A 16946-nucleotide genomic window follows, 5' to 3' on the forward strand; every position below is an offset into this window, starting at 1 on the left:
GATTCATATCCATGAACCCAAATTTATCTGGAGAAGTGCTTCTTTGGTGGCAAAGGCTTTCTTCAGGTTGTATGCAGACATGTCTAGCGTATTGATTCATCCCTGCCTTTTTATGGATTATCCCTAGTTTAGGAAGAAATAAAAAGTTGCTTATACTCTCAGTTTCTAGAGAGAGACAGGTTCCTCCCTTGGTCTAGGCCTGCAAATTCAAGTGAAGCCAGTGAGGTTGCACAGGTGCAGTGGGGCAGAGGCTGACCTTCACTATCTCGTCATTTATATGGCCGAATGGTGCAGATTGGTTCCATATGGCTTAACTTCTATTAAAAAGTTAATCATGTTAATGGTGTATTAACCTCCTCAAATGTGATATTTGAAGAATAATGAGAATTACCAGTGTAGTGTAAAACATATTGAATCATAACCATGTGAAATGTTTATTATAGAGAATGAAAAGAGACTTCTTTTTCCCAATGATTTTAAGGAAAAATCCTCTGCAGATAATGAAAACAGATTTTGGGTTTTTTTTTCCCCTTAACTAAAGAAATTAGTATCTCTGTTCTTCATTAATCAAAGTTAAGGGAAATTACCCATTTTCATCTGCCAAGAAGAAATTTATGTATGAACTTGTCTTTCATAAACATCTCAAATATGATTTCAGTAAGAGCTGGCTACCTGAGAGTATTGGATGAATATAGCAAAGAGGTACTGCTCTTCTGGCTCAGGCTCACCATCAGTCTAGTCTGTTCACTTATTTCTGAGAATGGCTAGTTAACAAGCTTATTAAGAAAAGTGCAAGAGGTAACTCTTCCTGTCTTAACCTCCAGCAATTCAGGATTTATGTTGTGAATATTGATGATTTTTATCTTTTTACAAAACTCATTTAGAAACAGTTTTAGAATGACCCTAGAAATTATTGCTCATTCTTATTCTAGTCACTTGTGTTAGTTATTTTTTTTTTCCTCAAGTCAAGTATGAACAGAGGTAAACCTTGTTAAGCATAACTTTGCCCCTTGTTAAACAGGATACAGTTATGTCTTTTGTGCACAGATTTGGTTCTTCTTTCATTCACAGTGCTATTCAGATGAATGTTGTGGGTAGCCTTGAAGATTTGGATTAATGAGGTTTATTCCATCCAAGTGATGCTGCTGACTTTGTAATCTTTATTCATGCAGCTTAGTTGGGAGAAGCCATGGAGGCAGGGCTAGAGCACAGCTGTCACACTGGCTTGCACTGAAGCCTGAACCGTTTGCTCACCCGCTCAAGCCTGCAGCTGGATACGTGGTTCAGCATGCAGGAAAATAAAACATTGGTTCTACCCGAAGCTTGGATCTGCGTAGCACAGACATTTAAGGCAACGTCCAGTATGGGCAACATGAGACAGCAATTTGTTCAGGCAAGCCTCGAAAAAGCAATATAGATTTAGCCAAAGTGATTACACTGTCAGCAACGCTTGTCACTATACAGTACCAGCTACACGTTCAAAGTACTCCACAGATATAATTTTCATACCACATATGTTAGGCACTCATAATATCATCATCTCTTTTACTTGCCAAATTTGCTTTCTGAAGAAATCATAATCAGGAGTAGGATTAGGACAGTTACGACCCTAGACTGGGACTTTGGAGTTTCTTAATTTGCTGTTCCCAGAATTCCCAGAGAGCAGGGACATGTTAGTGTTAACTTGTTACCGCCTCCTCAAAAGACCTGCCTCATCAAGGAAGGGGATAGTTTAACGAGCGGCTGTTAGATCCTTCTAAGAGAGCACTTCAAGCCGCTCTGAGCTGCAGGACATGCTTAAAAGGCATGGAGTTAACTTGGTTTGGATCTGTGATTAATGTCATGCCTCCACATGACAGTTATTCACCAGTGTCACATGTACCCTGTAAAACCTTACCAAGTGTGACTAAACTGGGTTGCAATCTTCCCCGTTTGCAAAGGCATAAATCTCTAATGCTGGACCGCTGGTTTTGGTGGGTTGCCCAGAGGGACTGATGGCAACCTTGTGTCTCTTTGCATGCATATATAATCAACAGATGATCTCCCACTCAGTAACTAAATAAAAACTGTGTATAGTTGCTGTGTAGTGTTGGAGGTCCTGGAGAAGTGAATAAGCTGTATTAACAAAAGAAAGAACTGTCTAGAATATTAGCTACATGATAAACAAGCCAAGCTGCTTCCTTGACAGTGAGTACACAGAGCTACAAAAGAACCTGGTTGTACCAATCTGGGGCTTTTCTCAGGTGCCAGCAGTGTCTGAGTGGCACAAAAGACCAGTTAGTTTCAGCAATTTAGCCTATATGCAGTTTATTCATACGTGTATTATGATATATAGACAAATATGGACTAGAAACATTATAAATAGAAATCTTTATAGTACATTTAACTACATAGCTACTATATGTAATAGATTTAGCTACGTATAAACCTTAAAAATGGAAGTTCAGGAGGTCAACACTACAGTGCATGTGTAAGATAAAATGCAGGCATAAAATATGATCTATGCAAGCTGTCTCTCTGTGCCAGATTTCTTTCTAATTGAAACTGACAATTCAAAAGCATTGAATAATGTAAAACTAAACAACACCATGCAGGTAGAGTCAGTGTCATCGTTCACTGCAGGAGCAGTTTATTTAGCATATGCATCATTATGGAAAGAAAACTGTACTTTGCAATATATTTTGTTTTCTATGTAGACCTCAGACATTTCAGCAATGTATCATATATTTAAATGGAGAGTTTAGAGAATAATAGATGTAGTTCTTATATCAGTTTAAATGTGAAACACAATACAATAACACTGAATATTTTATAGTAGAAAAAGAACTGAGTATCTTTTATTACAGCCATAAAAAGGTAATCAATTGTTACTGCTTACATTGTGTTACTACATCATTACTAGTTTCTGGATCTTTGAGACTTTCCTTCCACAGTTTCTTTCATCCACCGTAGTAAGGCTTTGTATAGAGGAGTATATGCTAAGAGAGGGCAAGGTATTTGCTGGCTAATATTAGTGTAGTTGTTTTGGCCAGGGAAAGGGTGGTAGAGTAGGTAAATATCTCAGAAAAATAGAGGAAATTATTATGGGGATTTTTGTTTTTAAACAAGAAAGGGTTTTAGAATGTACTTTTAGCCATATTGAGGCACTTTCTTCATCAACTATTTTTGTAGTCCTTAGGTTAATGCTAAGCTTGCCTTTAGAAATGAATGTGGTCTATATTACTGGTTCCTGGTGAAAGTTCCCCAATTCTTTACCAAGTACAAAAAACCCACCTAGCAAAGCAACCGTATATATGGTAAGAGAGTTCCTTTTCTCAGGAACGTTTCCTTGCTGAAAAACTATTGCACCTGTTATTTTTATTGCTTAAATGCAAATGAGAGGAGAATGTATTTTGCCAGTGCAAATACAAGTAATAAAAAATTACATTAAGAAACTCAATTCCTAATAAAATCTTTCAGCACAACATGTCATGCAGTTCAGTGACTTTTGTGAATTATTAATATGACAGGGATTTGGGATCTGTATTGTTAAATATAGCAGTGCTTTTCCTTTCATATTTACTGATGTATCTGTTTAAAAAAGAAAAGAAGATGGAAACATCTGTGTGTAATATAATGACATTTGTGTATGTTTCACTTAGGAACAGAGTACAGAAGAAAGTAAAGGACCGAGAGTTGGTTTATTATCCTCTAGTTCCAGTTCAACTCAAGTCTGAATAGTACTTAATTAATTGTCACCTTAATTCTTCCTATTTATAGTGCTTTTGTTGTTCATGTGACCCAGGGGTTGCAAGTAGTCAATGACTGTGCAAAATAACACCATTTGCATAAATTCTGAGGTTAATGCTGCCCTGTGATAGTACTGATTGCATTGAAGACAGCCATAGCATGCTCTGCCTGTTGGGCCAGTTTCTGGTAATAAAATAAAGATTATCAGTGTTCAGTTAAAAATAAACGATTGCTTATTTCCTCCTCTTTGTTTTTAATGGATCCATACTATTTCTCCCTAATACTTTAAATGAGTATTTCAAATAGAATAAAAATAGTTCTCAAACAGTGAGCTGGTCACCAATTTTCAATAATTTATTTCTAAACTTTTAGCCAGTCAATGCAACCTGACGTTACATTAACTTTGAGAGGTTTCAATTTATGATAGAACTTGGCACAAGGTCTTTAATAAATCTTGCCAGGGTTTTCAAATTTATAGCTGTAAATCAGGCTCTGTTTGTCATTATTTCATAAATAACTTCTGATAGAATGTCTTTATTTCTACATTGTGATACGATAAAAAGAAAAGTTTAACTACTAAATTCAGTAATAATAAGTAATTAGTAAAATTCAACAAATAGGCACAGTGGACTGGTAAATGCAGGGCAAAATTGGCTGCCAAGGCAGCACACAAGACTCTTGTCATGCTACAAGTTAATTTGGACACCCTGCTTGATTTGATACCTTTCATTTCTGCATGCAGATCTGTGATATGGGAATAACCAGTGTAAGATGAAGTCAGATGTGTATTCCGTAGTCTTCTTTTGAATAGATGATTTTGGTCAAGTATATTCTCTTTAATCAGCAGTGAAGCTCAAAGCAGAAGTCACATATGCAGTGTCTTTGAAATAGGTAGCTGTGAATTATTACTGTCTTACAGAAATTCCTAGAACACTTGATGCTAAGAGTCAAGTAATGGCCATACGGATGGTGGTGCTTCTTACCACTTGGGTGCAATGTGAATATGATTTTGTGCATGTTGTGTGTACTCGTGCTTTTGTATATATGTTACACTCACAGAAGTCTTGTGGATGACTGCTAGTATATATTTTCTGGTGTGTCTGTACTCCTTCCAGTTGCTATGCTTGAAATGTGAATCTAGAAGTATTAGTATGGCTATGCAGAAGTTTCAGCACTGGGAGATGGGACAGTAAGAACTTGTATGTAGGGCACCGTGTGTCTTTGAAGTCCCATATAATTCACAGACTATTTTGGTCTATGTATGTCAGTGTTTGCTGAACAGCGAAGTGAGACTTGGTCTGTGACTGGAGCGAAGCTTTCCTTATACCAGGGGTATGAGAAGCAGTGTCCTTGCGTTTTTGAGCTTCCCCAGTGGTGGTGACAAGTTGCGGTTTTCTGAAAAATTGATTACTTTGACATGGATTTTATTTTCCAGGGCTAGGTATGTATTTAATTGTTAGAGTCAACATTTCTGTGCTTTCGCTTGCAGTTCAGGAAAATGGGTCATGTAGAATAGAGGCCTTTTGTGACACAAATGTAAACGTTACAAAGGTGCTAGATGAAAAACAAGTAAGTTGCATCTGTTAGCAGTAATGATATTGCAAATCAACCAATTATATTAAAACTTTAAGATTGACTACCTGCAAGAATTTACACTACATCCAAGTGAAGGTTTTTAGTTGCTTAAACTTTTAACTGTCCTGCTGAAATTACTGCAGAGTATGATTTGTATGGAGTATAAACAAACAGGTGTTTGTTGTGTTGATCTTTTCCAGTTTTTCAGTTAGGTTGAAATACTGAGAATGTTTCTTTTACTTTTTCATACCTTCAAATTAATTTCAAGATATTTTAAATTTGGGATTTGGTTTGAAACTGCTTGTGGATGCAGTTATTGGCAGCAAATAGTCCGTTCTGCAGAGGAAGGTGTAGCCTGGGCTGCCTACCCTTCCTTCTCTGCTGCTCTTGGAGCCTGTCCCATCACAGGGGGAGTATCAGTTGAGAGGAGACCAGAGTGAAAGAGGCACTGGTTAGCCCACCAACCTAAGAGTCCACCTTCTTCAGAAAATGCTAGCAAACTTGTCCTGTTTTTAGTCCCTTGCTATTTGTCCCTTGCTAGCAGAGAGGGAAACGTCAGACCTGCCTGCTCCTGAAAGTGCAGGTTGCTGTGAGCAGTGCTGACTTCTGCAGGTGCAAAGTTACATCAGGGTCCCATCGCTGCTCCATGCAAACTGTTAAATGTGCACCAGGAGAAGGGTTAATGTTTTGGTCAGTGTTGTAAAAACTTACATAGTAGCGATGCTTACTGTAATGCTTCTTCAAATCAAGCTTTTTATAAGGCTTTTGTAATGTTTATGCACAGTAGAAGGAAAGAGGAAAATATGAGCTATAAGTGTATTGGAAAAATGTTTAACAGTTATCCTGGATGTACCTGGGAAATGGTAGTAATAGTAGTAATGTTAAATCTGAAAGCGGAAAGCTTTGATGCTTCTGCACTATAAATAATTAGTAACAAAGTTGATTGCCAGTGTGGAGAATTGTTTGCAGAGGGATTCATTCTGATTGTTAAGTGTAAGTATATTTAGATAGAAAACAATTTTTGTTCCTGAAAGCCAAGAAGTTGGTGTAAATTGGAGGAATTAGCTATTCAGGCTCCACAGAGCAAATGTCAGCCTGGTTATTACAGATGAGACTTGATAGATGTAGTTATATTGAGGTTAGCACAGGAAGCTATTCCTTTATTTTACATTTTAATGACTGAATTCAGTCATTATGGCTGGCGTATTATTGTTAGCAATTGAATTTACACAGTTTTCTTTAAAAAATACCCAGTTTGGCAGTTTCCTTTCCTGAAATGTTGCAAATATTTCTAAGCTCTTAATGTCCCTCTTGCTAAGTCACCTCTGATCTAGAAATCTCCATTCATAAATTTGTTTGTGCACATGAGCATATACATTGTCCAAGACAGTAATGTATCCAGTAACTCCAAACACTTTTGAAATTTTAAGACTAAATAGAAAATCTTATCTGAATTTTGCCAAGACTTAAAATGTCTATGTTAAAAATGCTTTTAACTTTAGAGCTACCACTAACCATTTTGACTGGCTTTAAGTCTGATTTTTCTAACGTATTCATCTGTCGGCTACCATTTCTAAAATGTTGTTTCATTCTGCAGCTTGACAGATTTAGAATAACTTATGAGAGCATATTAGTTCTGCAGTTTTACATTCTTTGAAAGATCTGTATCATAGGTTAATGGGGTCAGTATTTGAATTAACAAGTTGTTAACTGAGGATGCCTAAAATATATGATCTATCACAATAATAGAATCCAAATAATTGAGCTCGAGGAGGAATAAAGGGACTTATCAGAGTCTGCTTTCAAAACTGAACAATGAAAGTGTTCCTGTTCTTTGCCTTTTGCAGTTTTGCAATGCAGTCCAGAAATTGTGACTCCAAAATTTGAGGTTTTATTGTATAAGTGAAACCCTGTAGGAGTTTGCAAGGCAAGATCTATTAGTTAAATAGTGCTAATATCTGCATCCAAAATAAAAAAAAAAGGTAGCTAGATAAGATTTGACTACATGTGACAACAAGAGACACCTAAACATTTTAACAAGAACCTGCCATCATGGGTGGAACCTGCCGCTAGAAGAGGTGCAACACAGTTCTAGCAAACTTGAGCACAAGTTGTTTCACCTGAAAATAGTAACTCTACCAGTTTGCTCATCCTGGACAAGGAATTCGGGGAATTCTTGTGCTTTAGCTTGTAAGTGGTGGTTCTCACGCATTTGTGTAAAGAGTCATTGTTTTTTCTTTTCCTTGTTCTGTCAGAAACCTTCTGCTGGAGCACAGGAAGATTTTTCTGTAAGTGTTTTAGTTTTATTTTTCAATAACTGCTTTTACTGATGGAAGGATGAACAGAGTTTATTGACAGTGCAATAGTAGCACATGGGGCAGAAACAGAGATGAGGCAAAGCACCTGTTCATCCTAATAACTCTTAAAAGCAATAACCCAACAGTTCCCTGAAGCTTTTATCCAATTCAGAATCCCCAGAGCTCCTCTTTTCAACTTTGGGGCTACCCAGATCATATCCATGGATGGTCCATTTCTTCTTTTGAAGCTAGCTGCTTTAAAAACTGTCCACTTTTGATGTTGTGTTTCTGTAAACTGATTGTTCTGAGGCCAGCTTGTTCCTGCAATTCTGTGAGAGCGTCTCAGTGAAGATGTGTTCTGGCCTCCCTCTCTGTATGTTCTTTCTCTGTATAAAAAGAGAGGAGAAGAAAATTATTTCGAAAGTTTTATTAGCTTATGTTTCAGAGAGAAGAGACTTTCTGTGTTGCAGACAAACTAAATGCAGAAGTTAATATTAAAACAGAAATGCTTTGGAAGGCCAGTAAATACGTGGATAAGCATGCGGGTTCTGTCTGTACTCCATTTGCTGCTCCTTTTCCCGCCTGCAGTGTATCACAGTGGTGGTGAGTATGCCAGCCTCTCAATGCACCCCTGAATTGCTGCTGCTACCAGCCCTTTGTGTGACAACATTGGAAACATAACAATCACAGTTTTTACCCTTAATACTGCTTTTAAAGATTAAGTCTTTAATGAAGTTACAAAAAAGCAGGGTTAAATAATGAGCTCAGTGCTGCCATGGTTGGTCTATTAGCAGCAACCAAGCCTACTAGGGTCTTCAGCTAATTTAAAGCTATCTAGGTCTGCCTATACCCTATATAATCTTCCCAAATTTCTTTCTTCTGTCACTGTTTCTAGTTGAATTTCATCACACCAGTGTTTTTGGAAAGTCTCAGTTTACCATCATAAATACTTATGCCTGTATCATATATTTACCACAATAAATGTGATACAAGACACGAGCTATAGTTTCTCTGTGTTAATATGTTTTAACTCACAGATAGCTGGTGTTTTCTGGAATCTGAATCTCAGATCCAATAACATACCACACTTGAAGAAGAAGAAGGAGGATATGCTGATCAGTTCCTATAGTTTAAAATTTGGGCTGAATCTAAAATACATCTGTTCTTCTAGATGTCTGACATGTGGTCAAGACTGGAAATTATACAAGAGAGTATGGATATTTTGGGACTAAAAATTTCACAAGAATAATTTACGTTTTCCCCTGGTTCACACAGCCTTCTACCCAGGCAACAGATACTTTCTTAAACCTAGTGGTCTGCCTTGAAGTCCCCTTTCATGTGCTTCTGGTATGTGCCTTCATGCTCCTAAAGTTCCTTTGATCTCCTTTTGGCCACTTTCCAGACCATCTTTTAATTCCTTTTGTGACATTTCCATACCAGCTTTAATTCCTGCCAGAAGGCAACTGTTCCATCTCTGTTCAAGCAGGGCCCCAAAGCTTTAAATTCTCAACATGTCTCTCTCTGGAAGTAGTATTCCCTGCTCAGACTTTGGAGAAATCAGGAATATGTAGATCCACGCAGTGCTGGGGAGAGAAATAAGGAGACAGAAATATAGTCATTCCTTCCTTGACTACAATTTTTCTCTTTCCATTTGCTGCTTGACTTGATTGTAGTGATACTTGGCTTTTATCTGCAGTACTTGCTACTCCTCAAGCTCCATAAATCCTTATTGAAAAAAAATGGAAATCCAGCCAAAACCATAACTCATTTGGCACTCTTTGCCAAGTTCTTTCTGCTCTCTGTACTTATAGCCATTAAATCTTGTGAGTGCAAGACCTGGGATTTGCCACTCAATACCATTCTTTTACTGTCATTAAAGGACGCAGATGTGACTCATAATCATCTTGGACTTGGAGTGATTGATTAATCTGCATATGACCCTCAGGTGCAAGAGGAGGGTCGTTTTGAAATTTCAAGAGTCCTACTTCTGCACCGTTCTACTGAAAAGGAATTTCTGACTTAGGAAGGAGGCCTGGCAGGCTTCCTGGGTAAGGTCCTAGTTAAATAGGTTAGTATCAACAGACTCATCTGAAGAATAGGGTCAGGATTTTACCTTGTTACCATAAGGGGGAAGCTAGTGGTGTTTTCTTTTTTAAGTTTACCACTCTACTATAGAACTGGAAGTGATGGGAAATAATGGAAGTTGTATGAAGATTTTTTTTTTTTTTTTAAATTCAGTTTTATTTTTTTCTACTCTAGTAGGTTTTTAAAAAACTGAAATGCACTACTTATATTTGTTAGGACACTAAGATCTGCGTTTCCATCAAACAGCAACACTTTCTTCTTTAAAATCCTGACAGGTTGTAACAGCCTTTATGTAATTGTGGTTTAGTATCCAATGAAGTCTCTTAAGAACTTGCCACTGGCCTTAGTGGGATTGGATCAGGGTGCATGGCTTTGCATAGCTGTGTTCTATGTACACATTGTAAGTCCATAAAAATGTATGTCTGTATATAGAAACCACATATTTTGTGTGTGCTTTGAGAGTCCTGATTTTAATCTCTACACCTATTTTTTCTAATTACTTTGTACAGTAACCTTAGTCTTTTGTCTTCAGTACTACATTATATATGTTGTGGAAATTTAGTAGATAACCCCTGATACTGTAAGAGTTTTTTTGAAGAGTTTATCTGACTCAGTGCAAGAATGGATAAAGTAATAGCTTACTAAAAACCTTTCTGGGAATCTCAGTGTGCTGAATCTTCAGAGATTCAATACCATTACTGGTTTTGTTCTTTAGGACAAAAATAGGTAAAGGTGGAAATTTGGCCTAACTTCACTGTATTCAGAAATCTTAGATTCTACAAAGCTTAGATCTTTCTACATATTGTCAGGAAATGCAAGTACGTTCTGCAGTTTCATAAGAAAAAAATCCTGGGAGCTGAAATTATGTGGATTTCTTAAAGTTGTTAGTTAATTTTCTTAGGGTTTATTACATTCCTGTTTGCCAGCAAAGTGTATGTTTAGCCTATAAAGATTTTATTCTTTAGTCAAAAGAACAGATTTTCCGTAGTTACTATAACCATTTAGAATTATCATTTTGTTTCTTTGCATAATGGGTTAGGAAATCTACTTGGAAATTCTCATGCATAATATAATTTGTTAAATTTAGGGTACTGTTAAGATTATCCTGTTGAATACTGTGACCTTAATACTCTCTTTGCAAGTTTCCTTAGGAGCTTAATGTATTCAAATTTATAATAACAAATGGGTGCAAACCCATTTCTTTTTCTTTGAACTTTTTGCCTACTCCTTCTGTATGATTTACCATTGCTGCATATTGTTTTCTTTTAAATACTCTTTATGTTTTTGCTTGAAGCAAAGCTACTGTCCAGATTTTCTCTTTGAGGTAATGTTGCTTCAGGCTACTTTTTAACTTTCTGAAATGCAAAGTAATTGCAGTTCAGGTTTTAATTGTATGTCTTTTTCTTCTTTTCAAGAATATACTGCCTGGACACATTATCAGTTTGTTATTTAAAGGGCTGATAAATGTGTCTAAGTTGTATTAATTTATGTTGCAACAGAATTCAAATTAATGCTAACCAGAAGATCTTTCAATGGATGAGCAGCATGAAAGGTATAATTAAATCTCTCTGAAAAAAAATCACAGGATATTTCATGAATGTCAGTAACATAGTTTCAGCCCTTAAATAAATTTCTTTGTTACAGATACCTTCCAGGGTTATCTCTACCAGAACTGTAAAAAAAATGTATGTCTTAACAAAACAGTAATTCTTCCCCTTGATCTGCCCATTCAGGTACTTTTGGGTTTGTGCTTCGTTGTCAGGTTTGTATTGGCCCCCTAAATTATGCTTTTACAGCTTCCAAAAAGTTCATATTGTGGTAGTATCATGATGTCACGGTGTTTTTTTTGAGCTATGTGCAAAACATTTAGGTAAATACTTAATATTACGCCGATAAGGAGTCTCCCTGTAGTCGGTGATTACTGCTAAGAGCATTCCAGAGTGCTTTGGTTGAGGCATTACCTCAAAGATTAACCCACTATCAAGGAATAGACTATGTCTGAAGAATTAGCACAGTTGCATTGTTGGGATGAAAAATTGTGTGCCAAATGCAGAATTAGTCATTTAGAATCATAGAATCATTTAGGTTGGAAAAGACCTTTAATATCATTGAGTCCAACCGTTAACCTAGCACTGCCAAGTCCACCACTAAACCATGTCCCTAAGTGCCTCATCTACACGTCTTTTAAATACCTCCAGGGATGGGGACTCAACCACTTCCCTGGGCAGCCTTTTCCAATGCTTGACAACTCTTTCAGTGCAGAAATGTTTCCTAATATCCAATCTAAACTTCCCCTGCCTGGTGCAACTTGAGGCCGTTTCCGCTCGCCCTCTCCCTTCTCACTTGGGAGAAGAGACCGACACCCACCTCGCTACAACCTCCTTTCAGGTAGTTGTAGAGAGTGATAAGGTCTCCCCTCCGCCTCCTTTTCTCCAGGCTAAACAACCTCAGTTCCTTCAACCAATCCTCATACGACTTGCTCTCTAGACCCTTCACCAGCTTTGTGGGAGTGTATCAACCCCTTGTGGTCAAATCCAGTAAACTGTAGCGAAGAGATGAGTGACCTTTTCTAGCTCTCGGTCTCTGAAGCACACTTCTTGGTGCAAATGTTGTGTCTTTGTGCTTTGTTTGGTTTGTTAGTGACAAAGAGTGGGGCACAGTGATCCAACCCTTTGGAACAGGCATTTATTTGCTTAACCGTGTTGCTGTAGAATCTCACATTGCATTGGACACTCAAAGCTTGTCCATTCATCTCTGAAAATATCATGGCAGACAACCAAGGAGTGGAGGCTTAGCAAAGGGATTTTGTTCTACAGAACACCAGAGAGTTTCATGTCTTACAAACTGGCATTTTGTAGAAGTATGGGAACAGTGTATGTGGGACAGGGCCTCTGCAAGTCTATAGTCCAGTGTCCTACTGGAAGCATGATCTTGCCAAGACTATAGATCAAGTCAGCTGTGGATTTGTATAGTTGAGTCTTAAAAACCTCCAAGGATGGAGATGCCACAACCTCTTTGGATAACCTTTCCAGTTCTGCACTACCCTCCTAGAGAAAAAGCCTTTCTAAGTAGCCAGTCTGAACCTCCCAAGCTGCCACTCAGTTGCTTTTGACCTTACAACATCATGCAGCACTACCAAGACGTATTTGGCTCCGTTGCCTCTGTAATCCCTGTCAAGTAGCTGTAAACTGCTATTAAATTGCCCTTAGCCTTCTCTTCACCAGGTTAAACAAGCCCAGCTCCCTCAGTCTCTGCAAATGTCCTAAGCACCTGACCAACTTGGTAGGTGCTTAGGACTTTGCTGGATTTTGTCCAATTTCTCCACTTCAGCTGGGGGGGATTAGAAGCTGGACACAGTGTTTGAAGTGTAGCTTCATCAGTGATGAGCAGAGAGTGATTTCCCTCTGTCTGCTGCCCACATTCTTCCTAGTGTTAGCCCAGCATGTGGTTTGCTGATGTGAGCCCACTGTTGGCTCATATTCAGCCTAGCATCCAGGGTGACCCCAGGTCCTTCCCGGCCGGGCTGCTATGTTGCCAGTTGCTTTTTGGTCAGATGTGTGGAGCTCTTCTGCCCCAAGTGCAGAATTTTGCACTTCTCCTTGTTGAACCTCCTGAAGTTTCTCAGGGTCCATCTAGATTCTCACAAATGGCATTTTTTTGTTGCTTTGTCTCCCTTAGTTTGTAACTGAGAGGTGAAGCACTGAGTTTGTATTTTTAGTTATATCACTGGATGTTTTTAGATTGGCAATGTCTTGCAGTCCGCAGTGCACAATGAATATACACTAAGCTTGGATAGCACCAAAGTGAGTTTTCTGTATGTTTTATCATGAATCAATGTAAGTTTTTGGCTACCTCCAGCTGACAAGATTGTTTGAAATGTACCAAAGAGCCTTAGACCTTTCTGCTTCATGAAAGACTCGTTGATTCTTTCCTTAGTGAGAAAGATGGCATTTTTATCTAATACCTCAAATAGCAACAGTGGGAATTGCATTTAGTGTGTAGTGGACTTGAAAGAAATCAATATTCTTTTTAGCTTGTGTAAAAAAAAATCATAGGTTCTTAGCAGAGTCATAGCATATAGTATATTGAAACTGTCATTATTCCTTTTTCTGTGGAGACTATCCATTAAATTTAGGTACTAGCAACATCATTTCTGGATGCTGGAACGTAAGTATGGGCTCCCTAGCAGTGGTGACTAACATGATTCAGCTGTAGGTACAAATTGTCAGGCTCAGTTTTCTCCACCAGCTAAATGTTGGTTGGGGAGACCCAGGTGGGACTACAATCCACAGTAGTACTGTCCTTACACACGTGCAGGAAGTGGGAAAGGTTATGTTCAAGCACTACCTAAATGTTGTCACTGGGTGAAGAATGGAGATGAGGAATCCACTGCTGCAGCCATAGATGCGTGGATTAATTCATCTGAAGTTCCACACAATGGACTTCTCACCATTTCTTTTTCCAGTCATGGAGACTGAAAGGTAGGTTTTCTTCATTTCTCAAAGGGAAAATGAACTGTAGAAAACCCAGTTATTTCCATAGGACTCACAGGAAAATTTCTGGTGGATCTGAGAACTAAGTCCAGGAGCTATATTACAGTCCTTATGTACACAATAGATTCTACCCAATATTTAAACAAGGAAGAAGAGGGGATATTCTAGCTTGGATATGGTGGCAGGATGTGAGTTCATCCTAAAAATAGCATGTGCTTTCTGTGGAAGAGCTTTCTGTTTGAATTGGACTAATCTCTGGAACATATATCTCTCTCCTGTGGCAGAATTGTTTTCTTTTTTATTCCATGAACTACTCTCCCAGACAGTTAAAGTGATCCTACCTTTTAGAAATACCCTGTATGGTTAAAGTGCCTCTTGAAGTGCTTGGCATAGGTCAATGTAGACTGTAGGGGAGGTTTAAGAACAACAGCTAACTTGTGGGGAGAAAATCAGGAAGATGTAAGCAAAAGAAAGACTTTTTGAAGCATTTAATGCATAAGGTGCTTGTTTTTGAATGCTTAAGGCTTGTTTTTGAAACAAATGTATGTTACTCTCAAGGTGTGAAATGCTTGGCATTTGATGTTTTTGTAGATTACTAAAGCAAACAAACAAAAATCCACACTCTGACTGTTTCAGCTCTTGCTTCCCCCCCACACACCCAGTTTTAGCTTTTACCAGTTTGCATTTGAGGGAGGGTAAACGCATTAACAGTTGTGCTTTTGGGTGAAGCCTGTTTCCACTGATGCCAGTCTTTCCAAGGATTATCAGAAACTATCCCCAAACATTTCAAAGTGTTTGAGTTCTCTCTGTCTGGAGAGAAAAGTCTCAGTGATATCTGTGCATTGTTACTGTAATAGCTAGATTATCTATGTATCGTGGTCTTTTTGGGGCAGCTTTTTGGTGACTCTGAGAGGGGTTTAGGCAGTGTGAAAACCTAAGATCATCAGGGTTCCATGATGATTTTGGTTCTTTCTCATACTCCTAGTATTTATCACATAAAGAAAGGGAGCACACTTACTAAAATTCCTGTTAGTGCTTAGAATAATCACTGTCTTAGAAAGTGAACAGAACATCTATCTGTAGTGCTCAGGACAGAATTAATCATTGTCCTATTTCTTTGAGCCAACCTGCTGTATCTTATTTCATACTTAAATACTGGGTTTATTAAATATGGTATTATATATGTGACCAATTGTTATTATTTCTCTTGGAGATACCTCATCCAAATACCTTGGCCAAGGTCTCTTTATAATCATAGCCCATGGGCAGCCATAATCATAATCCAAAGTAGTAGATATTCAGAGAGACAAACTGTTTTGTTGCTTTGAAGTGGTTAGTATGTTGGAATCTGAGAACTTTGTGAAGAGAAAAGCAGTATACAGTGGTAAATAAAAACATAAAAATAAAAATTAAGAAAATGCCCTGTCTGGCATCTTTGTTCAGGATGTGAGTGATGCATGTCTGTTTTGCCCAAATAAGAAGTGAACAATTCTATTTACCCCTACATTTACTCTTTAGTATGCACCTAGCTGAAAGATTGAGCTTAAGTACTTGATGCAATAAAAGTTCGGTTTGTTTTGTTTTTTTTTTTTTTCCCCTAACAGAGTTCCTCTGCCATATTTTTATAATCGTCATTTTCTTGGCTTGCTTTCCATGCTTTTCAGCAGTTCTGAATTATACATAAACCTCACATGTATAGGCTTTGTTTTGTCTCTCAATTCACTTGCAAGATTAACATTGCTGTTGACCAAAGTTAAGCAAATGCAGTGAAGGCTGATATGTTTCCAATTAATTATTGGAAATTGTTCCTGCCTGTGAACATCAGTATTCAGTGCACACTCCTACCAGAATAAAATGGTTGGTCATTAGCTTCCAATTTTCTGTGTCTAAACTTGACATTTCCTCCAACAAAAACCATCATGGTACTCCTGAAAGATACAGAGAGATCACTCTTGGAAGCAAACACTTGTTTTAGTAAGGCTTTAGAGAATTGTTTTTGAAATTGAAAAACATTGCATTAATCACCACACTCAAAAGAATCATTTATTCACGTATTTCAGATAGAGGTTTTTTGGTCTCTTTCTCTCTCTAATGGACTGCACTTTGGTATATACAAATCATTTGTATGTGTCACACTAAAAACTGGTGGTTGGAAACCATTGTCCCAGCTGGAAACCATGAGGATAGTGGAAAGTTTCCTTTTTTCCTTTAAAAGTTGTCTTTGTTAGGATTGATTCTTGTGGTAACCCTATTTAGATTAATGTGGAAGTAAAATAAAATGCCTCTATGGAATGGGTGGGACAGGAGAAGCAAAAGAACTGCTTCTCTGTTAGGTAATTCATACGGTAATGGTTTCTGTAAAGGAAATGTGTAAAGAGCAGACTAAGAAACTTGCCGTTTTGAAAGGGTTGTAGAAGGGAGAGAGTTACCCAATGGCAAGTACTTGTTCATGTCAGAGTTGAAAGATTAATTTAAACATTATTTCCTTATTTATTTTATTTAGGCTGTCTAGTTAAGTTGATTCTCAATGGCCCTATCCCAGCTTGCTGTATAGGTAACTGGCAAGAGCATCAACTCATGAACCAAAGAATCCAGCTTGCTGGCTGGGCAGATAAACAGGGCGCCACGAAGATGTGAAAGTAACCCGAATACTTTAGTAGAAAATGGGGGTTCTTCACCACACCCCAAAATGTACTCGCTTGAAGCAGGCATTGTCAAATTCATTTCTTTTTCCTTCGCTTGTAATGTGGAAGGTGCTGACTGACAG

The 16946-nt window shown here is 37.9% G+C and overlaps 1 protein-coding gene across 4 annotated transcripts in view; it reads left to right on the forward strand.

The window, feature by feature from the left end:
* PPP2R2C (protein phosphatase 2 regulatory subunit Bgamma) overlaps positions 1 to 16946 on the forward strand; it is a 208220-nt gene that overhangs the window by 64198 nt on the left and 127076 nt on the right. The window lies entirely within an intron of this gene.

This window comes from Aptenodytes patagonicus, chromosome 4 (genome assembly GCF_965638725.1).
Source record: "Aptenodytes patagonicus chromosome 4, bAptPat1.pri.cur, whole genome shotgun sequence".
Classification (NCBI taxonomy): domain Eukaryota; kingdom Metazoa; phylum Chordata; class Aves; order Sphenisciformes; family Spheniscidae; genus Aptenodytes; species Aptenodytes patagonicus.